This window comes from Actinia tenebrosa, unplaced genomic scaffold, assembly GCF_029948245.1.
Source record: "Actinia tenebrosa isolate PJP-AT-01 unplaced genomic scaffold, QUT_ActTen_1.0 PGA_scaffold14__42_contigs__length_11649687, whole genome shotgun sequence".
Taxonomy (NCBI): Eukaryota; Metazoa; Cnidaria; class Anthozoa; order Actiniaria; family Actiniidae; genus Actinia; species Actinia tenebrosa.
This window is the reverse complement of record NW_028292574.1, coordinates 3,459,321-3,468,049: the sequence shown is the minus strand read 5'-3', so window position 1 is coordinate 3,468,049 and position 8,729 is coordinate 3,459,321.

The window sequence follows — 8,729 nt, the reverse complement described above, 5'->3', positions numbered from 1 at the left end:
GTATTATACCAGTGATAACCCATCCCTTCCTATTCATCATTGCCGTCGGTCAAGCCTGCGGCGAAGAAAAGGGGGCATAATCCATTTTTGGCGTATGCGCAATTTTCAGGAAGTGAAATATAATCAATGAAAATAATGCTTCAAAACAGAGTTCTGTGTTTACTTAATCGATGTAAAAATTGCCCTATTTCACTATGACATCACTGCTTGTTTATGTGGGGGATTGAATCGCCAAATCCAATAGAAAATTCAACAAAATTTGCTCCTTGCCAAACAGTTTCATCTAAAATGGCTGGTTTTCAGATATAATATGTATAAATATGTACTAAAAATATTCTGAGCATTTGCTGGCTATTCTACTTTTCGTGGATTGATACGGGTTTTAGAACAATTTTCGGTGAATTTGCGTTGATCTGACCCCCTCCGACGACCATAATCCATTGCGTTTAAACAATAGATTGTTTTGATGTGAAGTCATAGTGAAATTGGGCAATTAGAAACTGGGAACAAAAAAAAATTTTGGCAAGTCTTTGAGCATATGCGCTATTATAACGGAAGTCCAAGAAATGCTGGTCTCAAGAAATGGATTATTGCCAGCAGAGCCCAGATCCCTTGTTCGTCGCCGCTTGCCAAAAGAAACGCAGGCTCTGGGGTATGAAATCTGAAGATGGGCCGGCGAAAGCAGGGGAGCACGGCAAATGCGGGCAAGCGCGCGGCCTTCATATATTGGGTTTCCTGTGGTAAAAATGGGCTTCCTGTGGTGATGACGAATGCGGTTTTTTCGAAAAAATATAGTGCGGGCTCAATCCAATATGGCGCTACACGTAAGTTTATTCATATATAGCCCAACCAAGGGAGCACGGCAGACATAAATTTGTTGATTGGTCTTCCTGTGGTAGTGACGTATGCTGACGAATACGGTTATCCGCGAAAAATAGCGTGGGCTCAAGTAAATATCAAAGATGGCGGCATATGTACTTATTGACTGAGTGGGAGGGCCGTACGGGAAAATATTTGGCTCGAGGTCATGTAGTACGGACCGAGCGCAGCGAGGTCCGTACAAATGACCGAGAGCCAAATATTTTCCCGTACGGCCCGACCTAACTCAGTCAATAAGCATTTTATCATATGACCCTCACGAAAATAAAAATAATTAAGAAAAAGAAAGCGCGCGCATTCGAGCAGGGCCGGACGGGTTTTTCCGGCCCGCTTACGTCAACCCGTCCGGCCCCAATCACGTGACTTTTTCCAATGGTTTTATTAGAGCGCGCGAGCAGGGCCGTACGGGTCATATGATAATATATAATATTTATATTTATCATTCGCCATATTGTTTACGTATGAGCCCGCGCGACTTTTAAGTAACCGCATGCACGTCTATACCACAGGAGGACCAATCAATGAAATTATGTACCACAGGAAGACCAATCAACAAATTTATATCTGCCGTGCTCCCTTGGCCCAACCAAGGGAGCACGGCAGACATAAATTTGTTGATTGGTCTTCCTGTGGTACATAATTTAATTGATTGCTCTTCCTGTGGTATGGACTAGACTCTTCCACAGTCTCTCGCTCGTCCGTACCGTCTCCACGCTTAGAGACTGTAACGGTACAATGACCGAAAGGACTTATGGGTCCCGAAAACTTGGACCCAGCGTCCTTTGGGAACCAAAATACTCGTCCACAGTCTCTCTCGTTTTCGCCGCCATCTTGAAAATATTGAAACGAGAGAGACTGTGGACAAGTATTTTGGTTCCCAAAGGACGCTGGGTCCAAGTTTTCGGGACCCATAAGTCCTTTCGGTCATTGTACCGTTACAGTCTCTAAGCGTGGAGACGGTACGGACGAGCGAGAGACTGTGGAGGAGTCTATGGTATGGACGTGAATGCGGTTTCTTAAAAATCGCGCGGGCTCATAAGTAAACAAATATGGCGGATGATAAATATAAATGAAATTTGATATATATGGGGTAAAATACCGGTCAAAAATACGTGTAGTATATATGTATTATACAAGTATCATACATGTAATGGCGTTTGGAACGTGTACTTAAATACATGCTTTCAATTAAATACAGGTTTGTTAAACATGTATTTATAAAGAAAGTGACAAGATACATGTGTCTGGTACATGTATCACGTTCTTGATACATGTATTGAAAACAAAGAGACAGGACGTGATTGGTTGGTACGTGTATCACAGTAACGTTGAATACAGGACATGATTGGTTGTTTTATTAATCCGTTTTAGTTAATGAAATACAAGCGAGGGTTGAAAGTGACAGATATTATTATACTTGACCATGTTGAAAACCTTTTAATAACTAAGAGGTCAACAGGCATGAATAACTACTAAGTAAAGTATACTAGTCGTTACTAACTGCAAAATGAGTGGCTTTTCAGGTCCGAACAGGCATTAAATAACTACTAAGTAAAGTATACTAGTCGTTACTGACTGCAAAATGAGTGGTTTTCCATAAGAAATATCAAAGTTTCTTGAAGTAAACTCTTCACTAAGTGCTGAGGTTAAAAAAATACACAGAATCAAATTGTTGATGAGCTATTATATTACCAAGAACGTCTCTAAGCCCACTATGAAATATGCTGCTTTATAGTCTCACAGTTAAACATCGAAGGACAGCTTCCTTCAGTATTAAATGACGATGTGCAACCAAATTGCCGTTCTGGTTAAATAACTTTCATCAAACTGTGAGACGTCTTCATAAAAATAACACGGGGGCAATCAACGGACATGCGATCATAACTTTGTAATATTTTTGCGACGAAAGAGATATACCGGGATGGAACAGACTTACGAGTTTATGGAGGAAGTTGGAGGAACTTGAGGGCTCTATCTAATTTTTTTTCTACTGGTTTTTTGTTTCCATTGAATTTTCCCCAAATAGATTGTATTGTTTACATCTATTATCTTTGGAGGTATAGTATTTCTCTAACATTCAGCATAGTAGAAATCTGACGTCGAAGCATCCTGGCCATATTCTTGTACATGCGCAGTCAATGTCACAGAAAGTGTCGAGTTCTATTGTTGAAAACAATAGCTTACTTGTATTTGATACACGTGTATTTTGACCAAGGGAGCACGGCAGACATAAATTTGTTGATTGGTTTTCCTGTGGTAATGACGTATGCTGACGAATACGGTTATCCGCGAAAAATAGCGTGGGCTTAAGTAAATATCAAAGATGGCGGCATATTTAACAAATTTACGATGGTTGAGCGTGGTATGTCCTCTTATTTACCACGATATGACGTCAAAAGTTGGTCAAAATGTTATGGACTCACGAGGCGTAAGCCGAGTGGATCCATAACTAATTTTGACCAACGTTTGGCGTCATATCGTGGTAAATAAGAGGACATACCACGCTAAACCATCGTAAATTTGTTTTTTACTACAAAACTCACAAAACTCTAGGAAATAGACTGCACGAAATCTTGCATGACGCCATTTGTTGGTATGGCCTCTTATTTACGACGTTTTTTAACCAATCAGCGCGCGAGAAAATTTACAATTGTGGTAAAAATAATATTGACGGGGAATGCAACTTTTTCAAACTTTTCGACAATGCTACGTCAGGTTGCCAGGGCCACTTGGGTTGCCAGGGCCAGTTAATGAGCTAAATTATTGCTAATGTATGCGTCCAGGTCGACTCGGTCAATGGGTATTTCATCTATTTGCTCTTTGGTTTTACGAAACTTCAACAGTTTGTTCGCCGCAAGTTCACATCTTGGTGAATTTTGGGACTTCAAAGTGAAATTGATTAGCGATCTTTCAGGCTGATAATACTGTAGCTTCAAAAACTCAAATCCACAATTTCGAAAACAATTTCATCACACAGCAGAATGATAAGTTACTCTGATAACTCTGTAAGTTCTAGATACAATTTTCAAAAAGTCTAGTTTAGTGTAAATATGCAATTCTAGTAAATATTTGAATCCTTGAAAGCGAAATAACTTTAATTGTTGATTGATCGACCTCGTACTTTTAGTGCTTCATTGTTTTTTTGTTTTGTTTTGTTTTTTGCTTTTTTGTATTTACATCCTGTTCTTTGCCTTTTTAGCTTTATACTAAGGCTGTTAATAATTGGCAGACGAATATCGTTTTTTACATGTATTAAAATCTACTTTTATAATTGCAATTGAAGTAATTTTTATTCGCCAAAAGACAAAGGCTTGCTGTTGCCTTTTACGCTAGAATAAAATCAAGTTTTTACGACTGACAAGACGATTAAAATTCTATCATTAGTAACCAACACACGGAAATCCTTTTTACAGCCTCTTTATTTGCTTTGAAGGCAATAATTATTCCGTGTTTGGATTTTTTCGGTAGCAATGCCAAAAAATTAATGTAAATTGACTTCCTTTCTTTCTCTCCTCTTTTATAATTTCCTTCAATAAAAAAGTTTTGAAGGCCTGCATTTCATATGATATAAAACACACTAAATCCAATAATAACTGAAGAAAAAGCCTTTGTTTGTCTGACCCAGACAAAGCACCATTAAAAGAAAAAAAAGCAACAAAATTAAGAAAACAAAGTGAAGACATTTTGGTTTCCGGTATGCAAATGTTTGAAATAAATTATCTTCCAGGCTGTTTTAAGGTGACTGCCTAGTTTTGGAAATTGATTTAAGCTTTTCTTAAAACTTCGATTTTCCGAATTGAAATTTAATGCTGATTCCAAATCTGGAAAGAAAAAGAGGGTGTCCCGAGCTCGTTTTCGAGATAATCAGCATTTAATGGGAGCCTACGCACGAGCTTTTGGAGTAAAAATTACGCCACCGGAAGTGATTAGAAAAGAAAAAAAAGATTCATAAGATAATAGTTATTTGCAGACTATATGATTGCACGAACGAAGGCTAGTCAATCCTTCTACAATAAAACATGGATATTTTCGACAAAAAGACAGGGAGATACATTGATTTGTCATATTTTGTAGTTTCGGTGCTCTTAAAAAATCTCATAAAGTCGAACAAAAATCCGTACAAAATCTATTTTTTCACGTGTTCCTGATTTAAACTTTTCCTAAAATGTTGATATAACCTTGATTTTTAGGAGTTTTTTCGAATGAGCTATCAAAAAATATCCCGTGCAAAATTTGAGGGTTTTGCCCTGTTGAAGCTCAAAACGCGTATGGTTCTTCAATAAAATCTTGTAGATTTTTCAGCGGTTTTTGAGCGCGCGCACATCGTACATACATATACATGCATACATACTTTATTCGTCCTCTATAAGGCTTTTCAGAATAAAGGGCCTAATTAATTACAATTAAAATAATACTATATATAATTATATAAGAAGCAAAAAGAAAAGATCAAAGAATAAAGTAAATAAATAAATAGATAAATAAATTGTACATTTAAATTACATTAAGGTTTTAGAAAATCTGAAATAAGATGTTGTTTTAATGTCCGTTTAAAGTCTTTCACGGTTGAGCTCAACTTAAGGGCAGAGTCTAGTGAATTCCACAATTTGACAGTTCTATAGTAAAATGATCTTTGTCCAGTAGTCGTTCTGCAAAGAGGTATCTGCAGCTTTTGCGAGTTTCTTGTCGTACGCTGCTTGATGCTTGATCTTGGAATAAATCGCGAGCATAAGGAATCAGGGGCACACCCAGTCATGCATTTGAATGCCATAATTGCATTACGGTAGTGTAATTGCTGTCTGACGGGTAACCATCGTAGCTCTTTAAGAATAGGCGTGACGTGATCGTACTTTCTTTTGTTGCTAATGATACGGCATGCGAAGTTCTGCACAGCTTGGACTTTGTTCAGGTTACTCTCAGTGGTATTGCTCCACACATTAGAGCAATAGTAGAGCTTGCTGAAAACTAAGGCATTTATCATGGTTTTTAGAGTGTTTTGATCAAAGGCATGTTTTACTCGGTTAATCTGTCCCAAACGCGACATGCAACTAGACACTGTCGATTGTACATGATCTTTATACGTCAAGTTGGAATCAAGGAGAACTCCTAAATCCTTTACTGACTTGACAGGTGTAAGTTCTTTTCCCAGTAGCGTTAGACGAAAATCTTCCACTTTAGCAGTCATCACTTTGCTCCCAAAGATGATAAGTTTAGTTTTGTCGGGATTTAGAAGTAGGTAATTGTCGAGTATCCAATTAGTTATTCTGAAAAGGTCTTGATTAAGTCTTGAAACAATATATTGTTGGTCCTGGAGATTGAAAGTAAGCAACAATTTGGTGTCGTCAACGTAACATTGATTAGTGGGCTCAAATCGAACGTTCAAAAGTAGGCAGCCACCTTAATTGCTCATTTATGCTAATGTTAGGCTTTCACGATAAACAGCTGGCCAAAAACACCGTGATGAGCATGCTACAAAGTACGTTGGTAATTTCCTGATGCTGATTGGCCGATACCCGGTCACATGATCCTAGTTTCACTCCCCGTCATTTATATTCATCATCCGCCATATTGTTTACGTATGAGCCCGCGCGACTTTTAAGCAACCGCATGCGCGTCTATACCACAGGAGGACCAATCAATGAAATTATGTACCACAGGAAGACCAATCAACAAATTTATGTCTGCCGTGCTCCCTTGTTTTGACTTGTATTTCGCGTCATATATATGCCGCCATCTTTGATAATCCATGGGTTTAGACAACGTGTCTCCCAAATTACTAAAACTCGCAGACAACGCTATAGCACCATCTTTGACTGACATCTGCTACAAATCTGCAAGCACCAAATTAATACCAAATGCATGGAAAATTGCAAAAATTTGTCCAATCTTCAAGAAGGATAACGAACAAGACAAATCTAACTACCGACCCATCTCACTTCTCTGTGTGCCAAGCAAAATAATGGAGACTACTGTCGCTGATTGCCTTACTTTACACATGTCATCCAACAACCTGTTCAGCCATTTCCAGTGGGCTTACAAACCTGGTCTCTCAAGTGAACTACTCCTTGCCAACATGATAGAACAGTGGAGGTCGGCCCTTGACTCCAACTATGTCGTTTGTGCTGTCTTTTTTGATTTCAAGAAAGCTTTCGACTCTATAGACCACAGCGTTCTCCTGAACAGGATCACCATGCTCGGTGTGGCTGATGACGTACGATTGTGGTTAAAGAACTACCTCACAGATCGCGCTCATACAACGGCTGTCAACGGTGTATCATCGAGTATTCAACGTATTAGATATGGCGTCCCGCAAGGATCTGTCTTAGGACCAGTCCTTTTTTCTATCTTCTGCAATGACCTGCCAGATATTGCAACTGGTGAGGATAAGTTATACATGTACGCTGATGATACTACGATATTCACCATTGGCGAAACAACCGATATTGCAGTCAACAGAATAAATGCTGTACTCCATCGAATGTACGCTTGGTGCAACACAAACCGGATGACTGCTCACTCTGGCAAGTGCGAGTACATGATTCTGCGACGTTCTCCATCCATTGGTCCCTTATCAGACGTCACATTTGGTAAAGCATCGCTGAAGAAAGTCCAACACACCAGATGTCTAGGCCTAGAACTAGATGACAAGCTGTCTTGGTCTTGTGTAACAGAACTCACTAAATCTTTTGTGCAAAAACTAAATCTACTCAAATCGCTCTACTTCCTTCCCAAACTTGTAAAACAAGACTTCTACTACAAGATCATTCTTCCAGCCGTCACCTATGGCATATTACTTTGGGGTAACTGTACTCAAACACTCATGGATAACCTGGACAAGCTACACTACAGAGCTGCACGTGTCATCAACCAGCTGCCCTGGAACACCCCAAGAACAGAGATAAGGCGCCAACTGCTTTGGAGACCCCTCAAGTTCTTTTACACTATCAAGCTGGGTGTTTTCATGCACAAGTGCTACTACAACCTAGATTCCAACCAGGAACTGCAGGACCACATCAAAAAGAGAGATGTTGGCTACTCCCTACGTAGTTCCAACCAAATAACATTGCCTCTTTTCCAAACAGTCAATCATGGAAAAAAGGCAATAAGGTACCAGGGTGCAAAACTGTGGAACGTGCTCAACAACAATACCAGAGAATCGAGTTGCCCCGTTATTTTCAAACAAAAACTTAAAAAGGACATATCTCAACTAAAGATGTAATAACTCTTTCCAGTCAAAATATTAAATTATGTAATAATTAGCTTAGTAGTAGATAAGATCGAGAGAATGAGAGAGAGAGAGAGAGAGAGAGAATGTGTGTGGGTGAGAGTGAGAGGACTATTATAGCTTAGGACCTAGGATTAGAACACGACCACATCAGCTACGCTGTATATAACTTATCGTGTATAAATAAATATCTGTGTATAAATAAATGTTATTATTATTATTATTATTATTATTATCATTATTATTATTATTATTATTATTATTATTATTATTATTATTATTTACTTGAGCCCACGCTATTTTTCGCGGATAACCGTATTCGTCAGCATGCGTCATTACCACAGGAAGACCAATCAACAAATTTTTGTTTGCCGTGCTCCCTTGCTATAACGGTCTTCCTGTGTCAAATTACGCCATCACCACAGGAAACCCAACTGTTCAAAATCGTGCGCGTGCGCGCATTTGCGTGCTCCCTTGGGCAAAAGATAAAACAAGTCTGAGCCTGTTAAAATACATTGATTTAAACAAAATTCTGATTGGTTGAATTAAACAACAACCAATCAATCAAAAGCTCTTTATAATTTTCATGACGACGTCATATGTGTCCGCCATTTAGAATTCTTTT